Source organism: Stegodyphus dumicola, chromosome 4 (genome assembly GCF_044657685.1).
Source record: "Stegodyphus dumicola isolate Sdum_Otavi_A_Nest chromosome 4, ASM4465768v1".
Classification (NCBI taxonomy): domain Eukaryota; kingdom Metazoa; phylum Arthropoda; class Arachnida; order Araneae; family Eresidae; genus Stegodyphus; species Stegodyphus dumicola.
The window spans coordinates 48,162,747-48,180,837 of NC_140771.1; the positions used below are offsets into that span (position 1 = coordinate 48,162,747).

An 18,091-nucleotide genomic window follows, 5' to 3' on the forward strand; every position below is an offset into this window, starting at 1 on the left:
GGAGGGATGTCTTCGTGGAGGACTTTCTAAGGGAAACTGGCTCGTATACACGTTACACATGGGGAAAACCACGAAAACACCCATGCAGACAGCCCGTTCGCGGGATTCGAACCTCGGATCGCACTACCAGGGTTCAGCTACTTTACCGCTCGTCCGCTGGTGGGCCGAAGACACGCTAGGAAAGCGGAGGAAATACCTTATATTACTTCTCTTTTTAAAGGCCGACTTTTTTTTAAGGGGATCCAATCACTAAATCCTGGGTGTGGATATACCTCATCCAACACCTTTTTAGTTCGGGCGCCACTGTAGAGACATTAGGATTTTTTAGGAAAGCCATAGAGATGAAAAATTAGCAACCGCCTTCGCCGTGAATCGAACCACGGACCTCTGAAATACCGGCCCAGCGTGCAGAACTATTACACCACGAAGGCACGCTAGGAAAGCGGGAGAAATACCTCATAAGGAAAAATTTTTTCATCTAATTACAGGACAGAAAATGTTTTTCAATCGCGCGATCTGTTATTGATATTGAATTACAGTCGTGCGATAATTTCGCAGTAAAGATACATCTCTGATGACTATCCAAGATTCTAGAAACTTTGGTCTTATATAGAGATGGTCGTCTTATAGAAATAATGCTTAATATCAATATTTATTTATAATCTCAGAACTATTGGTCACTTTCAGAAGTGGTCGTTTGAGAAGCAATATTCTATATATTTATTTACTGATACTCTCAGATTCCAAAATTTGTTTATATTCTCAGAAATATTGGATGGAAGGTGGTCGTCCCATACATGCAAAATTTTACATTCATTAAAAAAGAATTCGGCATTATTTAGCTATTTCCCTATTAATCAATTAATTAGATAAAGAAAAAATTAGGAAATAGTTCTGTTTATTACGGAATAATGTAGGAAGTTCTACAGAACTATATTCTTTCGCGTCATTGCACATTGTATCCGGCAAACTACTAGTTCCTCGTATTCTTCCGCAAATCCGTAAACATCTGTCTGATTTGAAACGAAATCCAAAATGGCTGCGCCATGAGGTTAACTTGTATGGATATTTTTTGTTGCATGAAAGGTAAGTTCAGTTGCAATACTTGTATGTTTACTTTTTTTGCTTTTCGAATTTATGTTATTTATGTCATTTTGACAGTTAAATGTTTCACAGCTTTATGAATTGTTACCATTCTGTCGTGAATTACGTGTATCTCAATGGCTGGCTGTCTTTTCAAATATCTAATTTGCCCTGCTATCCAAATGTTTATGACTGAATTTTTTTTAGTCTAGTTTATGCATTCAGTTTCAAAATAATATGTGTGATCAGATTACTTATTATTTTATTGCAGCAATAAATTTATGTTAAATAGTTTGAACAATTGTATAAAAATAAGAGTTTGCATTGTTTTGTCCAAAATATGTATGGTTGAAACATTATCTTAATCTAGTTTGTAATTCAAGTTTTTTTGGGGGCTACTGTTCTGTTATTGGGACCAGAATCGGAAATGTATGAACCTGTGTTCGTAAGTATGTGCATAGATGTTTGAATGTAGACACACACACATACAAATATACAAGCATACATAAATACATTTCTGAACCCGGTCCTGATAACAGAACAGTACCTTTTTTTAATCTTTTTTGAATATTTTATAAAATGATTAAGCATTTTTCAAACTGCATATCATTTTAAGATTCGACTTGCAGGAAGACAAAATATGGTCATTCAATCAAATGCTTATGATTGCTTTTAACATTTTCTCATAAATATTGTTTGCATTTTTATTGTATTTTAGATACTTTAGTTATGTAAAGTGAACATGAGAATATTAAGAAAGCTGAAGAATATAAATAGCTACCATAATACATGTATTTTTTCATCGAGCCTATTGTTTTAGAAACCAATGTACCATTATTATATGCTGGCTTATTTTATAGTTATATGCAGTTTAATTTTATGTTCATGTTACTGTAGTATTGTCATTATAATAAAAGTATTGATAATTTTTGTTGAATCTTGCAAGTTGCCTAACATTCAGAATTATTGGTACCGAATTTTACTGATAGGTTTTTTCGAGTTGACATAATCTGATAAATAAAATAAACTGGTGTTTAAATTATATGCATTTCTCTTAATGTTTCATTGAAAGTGAGATGGAAATACAAATGCTATCCAGAAAAGTGAATTCTTTTTGCCTGAAATAACAAACTGTACTAAATGATTAATGTTTATATCATTTTAGAAATGTCAATATTAAAGTTTCTCCCCCTTCTCTTCTTATCTGGGTTTTCTTTTGGTGTTTGAAGGAGGAAAAGACTGTAATGTTTTAATTAAGGAAATAATTAAAACATTACAGTCTTTTAAATAACACAGTTACAGTAATGTTTATTGAAGCAATCAGTACTGTGTGATTGAATAATGTTAAAATGCATTGTTCATAAGGAAATTTGCTTATCTTTGTGTTATAGATTTTATTTTGACACAAGCTGAAATTTGAATTATTGGAAGCACTTTGAAAACCTGAATCATTAATCAGGCCAATATATAACATACAAATTTTCATACAAAATTATTTCTTTGAGCATATTATAAAGAGCTCATTTAATTTTATTATTTGTACAAATTTTAGACAAAAGTAGCATGTAACAGTTAAAGATTTATTGAAGCCTGCTTGTTACTTGTGCTAACAAAGAAGTGTGAAAGATATTGCCACATTAGCGAACATGACGATCATTGATGCTTAGTTTAATAATATATTGAGAAATGCTGGGAACTTTCAGAAGTAGACATTTCGGAAATGATGGGCTTGATAAGAAATTTACATGGTTTTATTATTTATTCTTTAGTTAAGAATGGATTTTAGATGTTCATGTGAAAGAATTCTGTTTAATTAGTGAAAGAATTGTTAAAGTTTGGCATTTAAAAAAATGAATTAATAATATGCAATTATCTTTTTATTATACATATATTACTATATATTTCTAATGCGCTATGTAAATGTCAGTGCTAAATTGAGATACTATTATCAGGGCAATCTTTTCTTATACATGAAAAATTCTGATACTTTCTTATCATCTACCCTCACAGCTTCAACTTAAGCTAAAACAGCAAGAGTATGCACACGATAATAGCAAACTATGAATATGCATACCACACACATGTATTTACATGCTTTATATTTAATCTTTATTTCTGAATAGTATTCCATTCGATGAAAAATATGTGAATATTGACCCAATATATATTTTTTTGTGTGTGTGCATCCTAAAATTTCTTGTTTCTTATAAAGTGCTTATTTGAATTACTACTTGTGAACAGAGCAGTAGATATGAACCATAAACTAACCATTTTGCCAATTTTCACAGCTTTGCAGGTAGTCAGAAAGCACCAAAATTTGTAATAATGTTAAGTTTAAATGATGTTCTATACTTTTGTGTTAATTTTTCTATTCTATTAATTCTATTACTGTGTTATCAAACTTTCTGCAGGAATTTCAACTGGTTGAGATGTTATTACCATGTGGAGAAGAATTTGGTTTTCAAGCTAGAAAAAATTGCAGCTGAAGGATTTTGTAGAAGGTCAGTCAAACTAGTTTTAGTTAATTATAATTTAATTTTGGGTGAAGAATTCTCAAATTTATTTATCATAAGTGTCTAAAGGTCTTCTAACTTAAATTCTGCTTGTTTTTGAAATTTTTCATGACATTCATTCTTTGATTATTATTTTTTTTTTTAATTTACTAACTTATGTCCTGGCACATAATGTTGCATTTAATGCCATACCTTAAATATCGTAAAATGTTAAAATAATACATTTCACTTAAAAATGTGGTTGTGACAGTAAATTTTCTGTTACATTTAATCATATCTATAAACATTGGTATACATCATTTTTCAATAATCTGTATATTATTTTGTGCATTTGTTTTACATCCAAGATCTGGCATATGACTTGCTTTTCAAACTGATAACATGGTGTAATAATGTAATCTAATGGTTAAAGTTTACTATGGAATGGGTCAAATTTAATAAATTATTCTTTGATAGAAATTTATTCATGTGTTCAGTGTGTCTCATCTCTTTAAATTGCTAAAGTAAATTTTATGTACTTGCATTTAGGAATTTTGACTGTATCAGAGTAATTTTGTTTCAGTTATTATAACATGCAAGGGAAAAAATTCATTCATAGCTCCGTATTTAAAATTAGTTAATCAAAGTCCTTAATAAAGAGGGACGTTTTGTTGTTTTTAATGTTGATAGAGTTTAATTCAAAAATATGCCACATTAAGAGTTACTTTTTAACCTAATTTAAAATTTTCATTACTTTAACATGTCCAATAATTGTTATTTTAACTCCGATATTGTAATAATATCAAAATTCCTTACTTTTTGATAGGTAATCCAAATGTAAAACAAGAAAAGAAAAAATTAAAATCTAGAAGTATATTTATTTCATACCTCTAACAAATAAAAACAACACAAGCACTTTTTACTGTCTATCTGCATAGTGTGGCATGTCCCGTAAGACTGAGATTTGTATGGTCAAATCCATGTTTCAGTTAAAGGAAAATGTATGCACAGTCTTCTGATTTTCCCTTCGATTAAGGATTCTGTATATACTAGCATAAGAAATATATTAGTTAATGCAGTGTTATACATCAATATTTATAGACAATTATTGTGGCTATGTTTATTATAATTTTGTTCACTGTAATGGCTGGAATGCCTAAACCATCATGCTGTGTAAACCAAACTCAAATCTTCATCTCTGCATACTGCTCCACTAGTGTTTAAACCACTGAAATGGTGATTATGGTAGAACATCTTTGATAAAAATTTACTGTAATGTAACCCTTCGCGAATCGTTTCTTTTTTTTATATCAAGATTGTCACCTGAGAGAATCGGCACCAATTTCAGGGTGGCCGCTACACAAAACCAAAATAAGAAGTCAAAGACATACACAAACTCTGTGTCCATGTACACATCGACCTATTAAAACAGAGAACTGCACAAACTGGGCATTGTGCACTGCCTTAACTTTGTCCATGTACACATTGATCTATTTTCACTTTAAGAAAATCAGAAAGTTAAAAATATCATAGTTACCAGAAAAAATTCGCCACTGCCTAACACACAGACAACCAAAAATACACAAACAGAGAGGAATAAGTTACCAAAAATACATATTTCCTAACATAAAAACATTAAACAACAAATCTTCTAACAAAAATTAACACACAGAGACAAAAAAATGAAACATTTTTTTAACATACCTTTTTTTCACATGCATATGTTTAGGCTTCCCACCACCATCCTCCAGGTAAGCAATTCAATTAAATTTTTCGTCTCTTAGTCACCTCAGACATACTCAAACGATGGTACCCACACCAAAATAATAAACAGCATGTTCAAAATACAAGACCATACCACTTCCGTGCAACCAAACACAGCAATTGAAAAGAATGGTAAGAACCAAAAACCTGGGTCTGTACAAAAGGTTTACTATTAAAAAAAGTAGCCCAAAACTAAATTTATCACAACACATTGGCAATATTTGCAGAAATAACTCCTTTTTATTGACAAAAAAAAAAAAAAGTTTTTTTTTTTCCCCTCCAAAGGCTACTTTTGCCAACATTAGCAACATTAGGGTTACCGAAAAACTTATTTGACGCAACGGGCTTCCACATTTCACAAACAACCAATACCACTTTGCGATTTTTTTTCAGACAGAAACCAAAGTGTACCATACAGTAAAGATTAGCCACATCTTCATTTACTACTGTTACAAGTACTTCTTTGGTAAATTTCTGCGGTTAAATTCAAAAGTTTAAAATTGCATTAACATGATCAGATTTTATTTTCTGCACGTAGCTAACAATTACTTATGAGTTGTCAGATAAATGTTACCAGATGCAGTTAATTATTTTTTACTTGCCAATCTCATGAGACAAGTTTTTTTTTGCTCCTGCAAGACTTTACTTTGTGTTGCAAAATAAATTCATTCTCACTCTTTTTGGACTTGCCTATACATTAAATTTAAAATAGTTTTATGAATAGGTAAGATGTGATTATCATAATTTTGTTTCTCTCTTTATCTTGGCAACTTTATATGTTGATTCAGTATCCAGGTTACCTACCAGTGGCTGATTGATAAAACTGCTCATATGTTCAGCTGGTGGTTTGAGTTTATTTTCTGACATAAAAAATCTTAAAAGGCATCCCCCATGTTTATTTTACTATAATCGAAAAATCAAATAATTGCTACTCTGTTTATAGGTGCTAAATGTTAAAATATTTTAAATGCTTCCTTTAATTTGCATTCTAATAGTCATTTGTTTAAATTTAATTATGAATTATATTCACATATAGTAATTGTGAGTGTTTTTTTATTTTAGGTGCTGTGAAAGGCAATGACAGAGATCCAATTTATCAAGAGTTCTTATATACATAAGAATACATGGATATAAGATTGTTTTTCATGAATTCAAATAAAATGTGATAAATTGGATTAATAAAAACTATTTTGAATTTTGAAAAGTGTTTTTCCTCTGTTAATCATAATATAGTGCCATAAATTTCTGAATGTGTTTATTTTTCATCCAAATAAATAGCTTTACAAAAATTTGTCATATTAATAGATATTGCATAATTTAGCATTATTATACATATTTATTATAGCAGATTTAGCTGAACTACTTTTTTAGTCTCTCTGCAGATGAAGTCACAAAGGTAAGTGGTTAGATATTTTTCTGTATTCCCCATTAAGTAATTTTATCTGGTAAATTACCATTACTTATATACTAAAGGTGAAAGAATAAGCTTTCCTTGAAAATACAAAAATTTGCAGATATTTCAAAAAATTGGTATATGTAAAGTTCTTAAATTGCCACATATGCGAAACTGAAAATGTTATATATAAAATAGTTCATAAATATAAATATTTTCACTATTTTTGAACTATAATTCACTGCATTTGTTATATAGTATAATCACAGTTTAAGGTAGCAGTGCTTTTCTCACTGTGATTTCTCATGTATTTTGATTCATAAATACACGTACATAAATCCACGTATTTTGATTTCTCTTTTGAGACCGAATAAAAAATGAACTAAACATTCTCGTTGACATTGAGAGTTGAATAAAAGCTCACCTCAAAATAAAATGAATTAATAAATTTATGGAAAATTTTACATAGCATATATTGAGCAGAAAGTGTAAACTGAATATACTTAATGGAATTAATAATTGGTGGAGTTGATTGCAGAATAAAATGCCTTAATTGCATGGTAAACAGTAGATCTTTTGAAGTTTTTCTATGTTGCGTAAAATGCAGATTTAAATTTTTGATATTGATTGTCATATAAATGGCAATTACTGTTTTATTTTGCTCTTAAATGAATGGTTAGTAATAAAATTATGGATGAGACAACCTTTAACATGCGCTAGAATTTACAAAGTTTAATTTGGTGCTGATTTCAACGGGTAAATTTCATTTTACTGATTTTTGCATAAAATAATACCAATGAACCATTGCAAATTATTTTCAGAACTTTTTTTTTAATCTAAAAGGGCTATTAATTTTGAAATGTGACTTCATATTGTCAATCGTAAACTTGTTTCGCTTTTCATTCAAGTCTTGCCATTTGGCAAAATTTAACATATTTACCTTTAAAATCTAATATATTATTGACTAACAAGCCAAGCTATTTAAAAGCATTACACACAGTTCTTAACAATGCTTTTTTTAATTTTTAATCTGATTGATTTAAAATGCATTTAATTCATGATATATCTAATTGAAAACATTTTAATATTTTTACATAATTACATGATATATTTCTTCATTTTTCAAATATATAGAAGATATATAACTTTCTGGTGTCAGTATCTTATAAAATGTTTTGCTATTTCCACTGCCCCATCTGTATTGATAATCTATGCATTCATAAACTTTTAGCCTCTTTGAGTGACTGCTAAAATCTGAGGCCTTTCAGATTTTTTTTTTTAATTGTGTGAGCAGAAAGATAGAATTTTAGAAGAGCTTCTTGAGTTACCTTTTGAATGATATAAAGAATTGTTAACATAATGTCAAATTTTTACAACTAAATATTAAATATATAAAAAAGCCTGCAGCATTCTCATGTTACAAAAACATATTTATTTATTCTGAGGCTAGGAATTGATTTAGTTTTAAAAATACAATTTATTTCTTTTAACAATTTCCCAACAGTGTCATCAAAACACTATAAATTCCTTATATGTTTTAAAGAAAGATGATTCATTTATGTAAAGATTATTAAATGGCTAATTTTATTATTCAATTTTTAATACAAATTAACTGAAATTAGAAACTGATTTTGTAAAATAATTTAATTATGAATAATTCAATTTGGGGTCTATTGGATGTTTAAAAATGATCAAAAGATTTTTAATATCTTAAAAATAAAAGCAAAGTTTTCAGTTTTAAATATTTTGTATTAATAATTCATTTTAAATTCCTTGCTCAGTTTTAATATATTCACAAATTCAGATTTAAAAACAAAAAAAGTTGTATAAATATTTTCAACATTTCTGATTTTTCCATAGCAACCATAGGAAAAGGATTTGAGACTATCTGTGTAAAAAAAGTAGGTTTTAGATCATCACACCTTCACATACTTTCACTGGAATTTTCCTCTGTATATATACTGGGATGTGACACTAAGCAGTTGAGAGTATGTATTTAAGAGGTCAAAGGGATATTGTAACTAGTGTTTCAAATCCTGATAACATCCCATACGCTGTCGGTGAGACGTAGATAGGATGTCCTAAGGATATACTGGGATGTGACATTAAGCGCTCAGGAGGATGAGTTTAGGAGGAAATTGGGATATTACGGGATGTCCTGAGGATGTAGTAAGTAGGACTTTAAATCCTAATAACCTCCCATATGCTGTCGATGGGACATAGATAGGATGTTTTTAGGATATAATGGGATGTGCTTAGGATGTTTGTGGGATGTCCTGAGGATGTAGTAAGTAGGAGTTCATATCCTAATAACATCCTGCACGCTGTCGATGGGACTTGGTTAGGATGTCCTGAGGATATGCCGGGATGTGACATTAAGCACTCGGGAGGAGGTGTTTAGGAGGTTCGCGGGATATTCCGGGATGTCCTAAGGATGTGCGCATATCCCGCGAGCAACATCCTTGGGATATCCCAAGGATGTTTTTGTGCTATGTGGGGCACTTGAAAAATTTAATACTTTTAATTTAAGTGAAGAAGATAAGAAGGATGTTGACAAAGTAATTGAAGCTTTCGAAAATTTTTGCGTACCGAAAGCAAACGAAAGTGTTGATAGACATATATTTTTCTGTCGAACACAACATGTAGGCGAATCGTTTGATGATTTCTTAACCGATAAAGAAATTAAGTAGCAACTGGGGATTTGCAGAATTAAAAGATAGTTTAATAAGGGATAGAATAGTAAATGGAATTCTAAATAAAAATCTCAAAGATAGATTATTAAGGGAAGATCAGTTAACATTGGAGAAATGTATGGTGCTACTTTAGTAGACGGTTGCACGGATTTTGGCGATTTTTTTTGGCGAGCGATACGACTTATGGTAGACCCATTGCTAGAGAAGTTATTAATGGAACCGATACTTTGTTGTCATTTTATTTTAAAAATAATGCGTTTTATTATGCATAAATTCCGTGTTTTAAATAATATTTATGACTTAGAAATAATAAAAATGAATTTAATTTTTGCATTTTTATTTTAAATAAAAATTTTAATGTTTATGATATTTTATGGAATTTTATGTTGTGAATGATGTAATGAATGACGTCACATTATTTTAAAAGTAATTGGTTTTAATATCTATAAATTTAATCTAATGTTTTAAACATTATTTATGGCTGTTAAATATTAAAATGCAATTTTAATTTTGCATTTTTTAAATATGATTTTATTATGAAGGATTATTTAAATAATTCTAGGCGTGATGTAATCAGCTCCCTGATTGGTTACTGAATATTTTGTGCATTACCGCGCCATTTTTAAATTTTATTATTCATCTCTTCGAATTCCTCAGATTTCAAAGCGAATGGATATCTCCGTTTCGAAGATGAATGTTGTTATTGGTAATTACCAAGAATTATTGGTATCGGCATAAAAAAATTGCCGTTTGAGACCTTATTTTGACCAACCTGGCTTTCCCAATCAAAGATTTATTTATTGTTACAAGGGTCAGCGGAAATTTATTAAAAATTTTTGGAGGAAACCTCGCTAATTGCTTCTTCAATGAAGTGCGAGAGATATGGATAACAGATGAAGATCGTTTTTTTTTCTGGTACTTATCAATATACGTAAGGTAAAATGCTTAAAAAACGTGTATGTACATATTTTTCTTTTACTTTATTATTGTATACTTCAATTTTTATTAAAAAATTAATGCACTTTTTTCAAAAATTCCTGAGATATTTATTGCCACATATGTTTTAATGTTAAATAATTATATCCTATAAAACTTATTTTAAAGGATTTGAATTTAAGTAATCGAAAAATTTTAATTCTTTTAAACGTTGGTATGATGTTTTTAATTCAATATTCAGTTTAAGTAATATTTTATTCCAATTAAATGTTGGCGCAATCTTTTTATAGCGGTGTTTTTATTCTATTATATGAAAGTAATAATTTAACCTTACTTCAGCATTTTATACTCTTAGTAAATGTATTTATTTACATTTGCCAGCCATCTTAAAAAAAAAAAAACAACGTTTTCAACTAAAAATTAATCCATTATTTTTAACGATATTTATTTTTTTAAAGTTTCGAATACTTTACTATGCGTGAAATACGTAAAAACAGCATTTTTCAAGATGGCTTACTACTGTAAAAACCGCGCCAACAATTGCGCCAATGTAAATCGCCAAAAATCCGTGCAAGTACCAAAGTAGTACCAAATGTATTAAAATGTGTAAAGCTTCTGAATTAGCAGAACTTCAGCTGAAAACTTTAACAGAAGAAAATAAAATAGAAGCGATCAAACGTAATAAATTTCGACCTTCAGCGGAAAAAAGTCAGCCTTGTAAGAAAAACTATCATGTAAAACAAAAACAACAAAGTACTAAATCTTCTTCAAACTATCAAGGAAATAAGTACAATAATCCTCAAGGAAATAAGTACAATAATCCAAAACCATGTAGAAAATGTGGAACTTTTCATAAGCTGTACAACTGTCCTGCTTATAATAAGATTTGCTGGCTAAAATTCCATAAGCGGGGTAAGGTGGCGTCAAACTATTTTGACCTTCAAAATTTGGCGAATTTTTTAGACGCACTAAATGAAAGTACTAAAATGTGATTTTTAAACGTAAACAGTATAGTAACTTTTAAGTTCTGCAGTAGTGAAACTCCGTTATTTTACGTAAACAGAATAGTAAAATGAGATGATAAAATACTAGATGAGTAAAACAAAGTCCAACAGCTTTGCAAGTAAAAGCATATATGTAATTCATCATAAAATAGTGGAATGAACAATTCTTGTAAATAATTATTGAGTAAATAAATGTAAACACTTATCAGATCAGAGCACTGCGAAGTCAGTTCTAAATGTAAACAGAATAGCAAATTATGCGTATTCAGCATCATAAACTAACTTAAAATATTCAAGTTACTATCGTCGTGGAATTCAACACACTAAACAACTTTCGTTCAAATATTCCACATCTTTCATTTGCCACATGCAAGAAACAAAACTAAAAAAAAATTAACTACTAAATAAAATTAAATGAAAATATTCATAAATTATAAACTTCATGTCATATGAAATCCAACATTCTCCCACCAACAACAGCTTCTGCAAATATTTATATAAATATAATATTAAACATATATATAACATTAATATTAAACAGTAAAACTTTTAAAAACAAACACAGTATTTCAAAATTAAATTAAAAAAAAAATCTAGCTACACTAAATTCCCGCTCTTACAGTTACCGAAATAAAGCTCTAGGTTTGCCACAAGAAAACATACAACCGGAAACCAGAACCAAATTAAAATCGCACCAAATAAAAAACTCTCGTCAAGCTTGGCGTTCACCCCTATTATGGAATTTTAACCGATTTGCTTGTACTGTAAAAAGAAAAATCACTTTTCTAAAATGTGCACTTATAAAAATGTTAATGTTGTACAGAATAATTTAGAGAATGAGTTGCATAATAATGATAACGAATATATTTTAGGGTCAGTAGAAGATACAAATCCATTTTCTAAAAATAAAACCGAATGGTTTAAAAAACTAAAAGTAAACATATCTAAATATTTATTTGTTAAGTTGGATACTGGAGCTCAGTGTAATGTGTTACCATTGCCTAAATTTAAACAATTAAATTTAAGCGATAAATGTTTGACTAAATCAAAAGTCACTTTAAATAATTACAATAGTACTACAATTGATGTAGTCGGAAAATGTAAATTATTATGTGAAACATTGAAAGGGGACAAGGATGAAGTAGAATTTCAAGTCGTAGCATGTGATAAAACTGTTCCAGCTATTTTAGATTTACCTACATTGCAAAAATTGAACCTAATTCAAAGGATTTGTACAGTAAATCTTGATTCCAATGAAAAGTTACCAGAATCTTTAAAAGGATATCAAGATTTGTTTAAAGGAACTGCGAATTTAACTGGATATACATATCATATTAAATTAAAACCAGGAGTTGTTGGTAAAATAGAACCCTGTAGGAAAATTCCACTTAGCTTATTAAATCCATTTAAAAAGGAATTAGCAAGAATGGAAAAAGATAGTATTATAAAGAAAGTTAACAAGCCAACAGAATTTGTGAATTCATTAGTGGTAATAAGGAAAAAGGATGGTAATTTAAGACTGTGTTTAGATCCTCAGCACCTTAAGCAAAATATGCTGAGAGAACATTATCACATACCAACCTTTGAAGGAATTTCATCTCAAATGACAAATGCAAAGGTATTTAGTATTTTAGATGCAAACAAAGCATTTTGGCAAATTAAACTGTCAGATTCAAGTAGTGAATTTACTACATTTAACACTCCGTTTGGTAGATATTGTTTTTTGAGGTTGCCATATGGACTGATTTCATCACAAGAAGTTTTCCACAGAAGTTTTTCAGAAATTTTTAGTGATTTAGAAGGAGTTCAAATATATATAGATGACGTATTAGTTTGGGGTAAAGATAAAAAAGAACATGATTTAAGATTGAAGAAGTTGTTGGACGGAGCCAGAGAAAAGAATGTTAAATTTAATTTAAATAAATGTAAATTTGGGCTGAATGAAGTGAAATATATGGGGCATATATTTTCTAAAGATGAGTTAAAACCAGATGAAGACAAAATTAAGGCTATTCTAGATTTAAAACCACCAAAAAAATGTGAAAGAATTAGAAACTTTCCTAGGAATGATTACATATGTTTCTAGATTTATACGTAATGTATCAGAATTGACATCATGTTTAAGAGATTTGTTGAAAAAACAAGTTATCTGGAACTGGAATGCAACACATGAAAAAGCATTTAGAAGACTAAAAGATGTCTTAGTAAATAAACCAGTTTTACAGCATTAAGATATAAAAGTTCCAGTAGTTTTATCTGTAGATGCATCTCAAGAAGGAGTAGGGGCAGTCTTACTTCAGAATAATTTACCAGTAGCATATGCATCTAAAGCATTAACAGATACACAGAAGAATTATGCTCAAATTGAAAAGGAAACTTTAGCTATTGTATTTGCGCGTGAGAAATTTCACCAGTATCTATTTGGAAAATATATTACTGTGGAAAGTGACCATAAAACACTGGTATCAATTTTCAAAAAGCTATTAAATAAATGCCCTGTAATATTACAAAGAATGCGTATAAGATTACAGCCATATCAGTTTGAGATAAAATATAAACCAGGAAAAGAACTTTTTATAACGGATGCATTATCAAGATCATTCACTGATGAAGGATCTGATTTCTTTGAAGGAGACATAGAAGGTCATGTTGGATTGGTTGTAAAATGTATACCAATGTCTAATGGTAAAATGGAAGTTTTTCAACTGGAAACAAAAAAAGATGAAGAACTACAAGTTTTAAGAAAATTAATTAAAATTGGCTGGCCAGATGAAAAATGTATGGTTCCAGAATTGGCAAGACCATATTTTAACTTTAGAGAAGAACTATTAGAAGCAAATGGATTAATATTTAAAAATTCCTGTGTTGTTGTACCAAGAAGTTTACGAAAAGATATGTTAAGCAGAATTCATTATGGTTATTTAGGAGTAGTAAAATGCAAGATCAAAGCAAGAGACATATTATATTGGCCAGGAATGTCGAAAGAAAATGAAGATTTGCTACTGAATTGTCAAATATGTTTAAGTTTACAAAAAGCTAATACTAAAAAACAAATGATATCTAAAGAAATACCTAATGGTCCATGGGAAGTATTGGGAACAGACCTCTTTTACTTTCAAGGAAGGGATTATCAAATGGTTATAGATTATTTTAGCAAATATGTTGAAATTGGACATTTGGAAGATTTGTCAAATGTAGCAGTGATAAAGCAATTGAAATTAATTTTTGTAAGATATGGTATTCCGAAAATAGTATATTCGGATAATGGTCCACAATATAATTGCAGGAAATATAAAGATTTTGCAAGAAGATGGAATTTTGAAACCAGAACTTCAAGTCCAAATTACCCACAGTCTAATGGAATGGTTGAAAGACATATTCAAACTGTCAAGCGAATGTTAGAAAAAGCTGTAGTTGACAACAAGGATCCATATTTAGTATTACTGGAATATCGTAACTCTCCTATTTCAGATGAAATTAAGTCACCTTCAGAATTGATGTTTGGAAGAAAAGTTAAGGGATTTATGCCTATAAAAGAGAATTTCGTCCAAGCTAAACGATATGAAGATCATAAACAACATTTACTGAAGAGACAAACCTTACAAAAAAGTTATTATGATAGGAATGCAAGACCGTTAAAACCACTGAAAACAGGAAATCATGTTTACATAAAAGAGAAAGCGAAAAAACTAAATGAAAGAGGGAAAATTATGGAAGCAGAAAGACCACGTTCATATAGGATTATAAGAACAGATGGAAGAATTGTAGAAAGGAACAGAAGAGACCTTCTTAGAGGAACTAATCAGAAATAGTTTTCAATACAAAACAACTATGAGAATGAAGTTATAGATGAACCCGAGATACATGAAAATAGTAGGAGCACTACAAATTTAGATGTGCCTGTAAGTCCTTCAAAACCTAACAGAAGTGTTGTGTCACCAAATAGTGAAAGGGGTATAGTATCATCAAATTTTCCAAATGGACATAACTACGTTACTCTATCTGGTAGGACTGTTAAGAAACCTTATTATTTAAAAGAATATGTTTAATTTTACTGCTATTATTATTTTTTATAAAAAAGGGAGATGTTATATATGTAACTGTAACTGTATCTATTGTTATTTTTAATCATAACTGTAAAATAGAATAATGGATGAGCAATGTATAATAAACGATGTTTGTGTACATCTTGTAATTATCACTGAGCACATACCCAAGATACATAAAATACAACACAGGTTTTACCCACGTTGACTTGAATCTTCCACCTAATGAGCCAAGTCTCTAGTAATTGTATGTAATTTTGTAACCGTTGAATGACTGAACCGGCGAATGCATTTTGGGCGAGGATCGCTTATCCATCTGCATAAATGGCTATTGTTGTGTCGTGTGTTGTAGGTATGTCGTTCACATAGATATTAAAGTAAGTGGGCCCTAAAAAAGCTGGCACAAATCATGCATTTTGCTTCATAATCACGGCAAAAGAGGAACCTAGAAGAGTTTTGCGTCTGCGACCGTATGTGACATGAGGGTATTATTCATAAACTAATTAATTTGCACTTTCACGAGAGAACTTGTCGTATATCCTTTAATGGGCAAATATTTCACAAGATACACTCTTTTAAACTACATGCTACTTTTACTATACGTACAAAATAAATCATCACTCGCATACACACTTATATCTACAACTCTCCATAATTACAGCTCCTCGCTTTTCTAATTACTACGCGAGCTTCGATGCTTGGCGCGGTGCCAACTTTTAGTCCGATTATGATATACACATGGATAGTTCTCGATATACCACATCCCTGCCCCTTTATCAAAACTGCAGTCTATCTGAGGGACGTCGAATTCTACTGGACTGACGCAAAGGTTGTGGCACTGCTGGTTTCTTTGGTAACCTGGTTGTATCAGCAGCAGGTCCGGTGGATGGAACATCTCGTACCATCTCGTACAACAAGCCGACACAGACTCATCGGCCTGGTGGCTATTATCTTTGGATGGTTCTGGAACTCCACTCCTATCAGGCTCGAGAGCTGGAGGTGGACGTATGAACCCCTCATCTATTATGATTCCTCCATCATGCATCTGATTGATATGTCGTCGGCATAGCTGACCATCGACATTTATGGTATAATGAAGCTGCCCATCCTTGGATTGGACTGTTCCAAATCTCCATCGTCTATCACCTTGGCAATAATTTCTTACTGCCACTCTATCTCCCTACTCTAAATCCTCGGTCTGAAAACTCGTAGGTTTCTTATCGAATTCTGTCTTCCACCATCCTTTTGAGATCTGGTTTCAATAAATCTATTCTTGTTCGAATTTCCCTCTTCAGCATTAGCATTGCAAGGCTCTGCAGAGTAGTTAAGTTCGGAGCTTTCCTATATTGCATTAAAAATGTACTGAGTTTTTCTCTCAAAGTTCCTGGATCTTAAAGATTGTTTTACTGTAAACACATACCGTTCAGCCTGCCCATTACTAGATGGTTTAAACGGTGCTTCAGTTTTGTGTTTGATACCGTTACTCTCTAGAAGTATCTTAAACTCATGTGAAGTGAATTGTGTACCATTATCACTCACTAACAATATTGGTAATCCGAATCGTGCAAAAAAAAGTCCCGTAAACATTCTTTCGTTTTGAAAGTCGAGCTTGATTTCATTGGATAGGCTTCTAGCCATTTTGAGTGAGCATCGACGATTATCAAAAACATATGCTCAAAAATAGGTCCTGCACAATCGATGTGAATACGTTCCATTGGAGAGCTCGGGTTCTCCCAATGATGAACTTTTACCTTAGGAGGATCTATTTTATGTTTTGCACATTCAGAACAGTTTTTGAAAGTATTTTCGATATCTTTATCTATACCATTCCAAACTACGTAAGATCTAGCAATTGCTTTCATCTTTACAGTCCCTAAGTGTCCGTGGTGAAACTCTTTCAAAACATCCTCACGGTATCGTTTTGGAATACAAGCGCGTTGACCATACATTATGCAGCCGTCTTGGAGACTGTACTCCATCTCCCTTCCTTTCAATTCACCGCAGCTTTGAAGTATTTGTAGCAGAGGACTGAGTTCAGCATTCATTTTAATTTCTTTAGCCAAATATCTGGCCGTCATTGGAAGAATTTCAATATTTCAATCTGCTGTAATTGAAAAATAGTTACATCATCCTGAACAAACAGTTGCTCTGAGTTCGTCGGCAATCGTGATGGAAAGTCAGCATTACCATGCTTGTTTGTTTTTCGGTAAATAATATCAAATTGGAATGACTGTAAAGCCAAAGCGTAATGTAAAAAGTCTTGTTGCTGCCAAAACTGGCATGCCTTTCTTTGAGCCGAAAATTGCAACAAGAGGTTTATGATATGTAATTAATGTAAATTTCCTTCCTTTTAAGTACAGAATTTTTTTTTATTCCCCAAATGATTGATAAAGTTTCTTTATCGGTTTGAGAATATTTCTTCTCTATTTCAGTCAGTGTCCTTGAAGTATATGAAATTGGCCTTTCTGTTCCATCAGGAAGTTTGTGAGAAAGTACCGCACCTAACCCTACTGGCAATGCATCAGTTAAGGGTAATTTTGGATCATAATGAATCAAAACTTTTTGTGAACACAATTCGTTTTTAGTGTTTAGAAAAGCCTTCTGACAATCCTTAGTCGAAACCCATTTTGTGTTTTTCTTAGTTAATTGATGTAAGGGATTTGCGATTGTCGCTAATTTA

At 30.9% G+C, this 18,091-nt stretch overlaps 1 long non-coding RNA gene across 1 annotated transcript; it reads left to right on the top strand.

Annotated features, from left to right (window-relative positions):
• The first annotated feature begins 966 nt into the window (after positions 1-966).
• Positions 967-6,543, top strand: LOC146997541 (uncharacterized). Its single transcript, XR_015040645.1, has 3 exons — positions 967-1,086; positions 3,495-3,584; positions 6,402-6,543. It is a non-coding gene; the product is annotated as an uncharacterized LOC146997541 (long non-coding RNA).
• Positions 6,544-18,091: the final 11,548 nt, after the last annotated feature.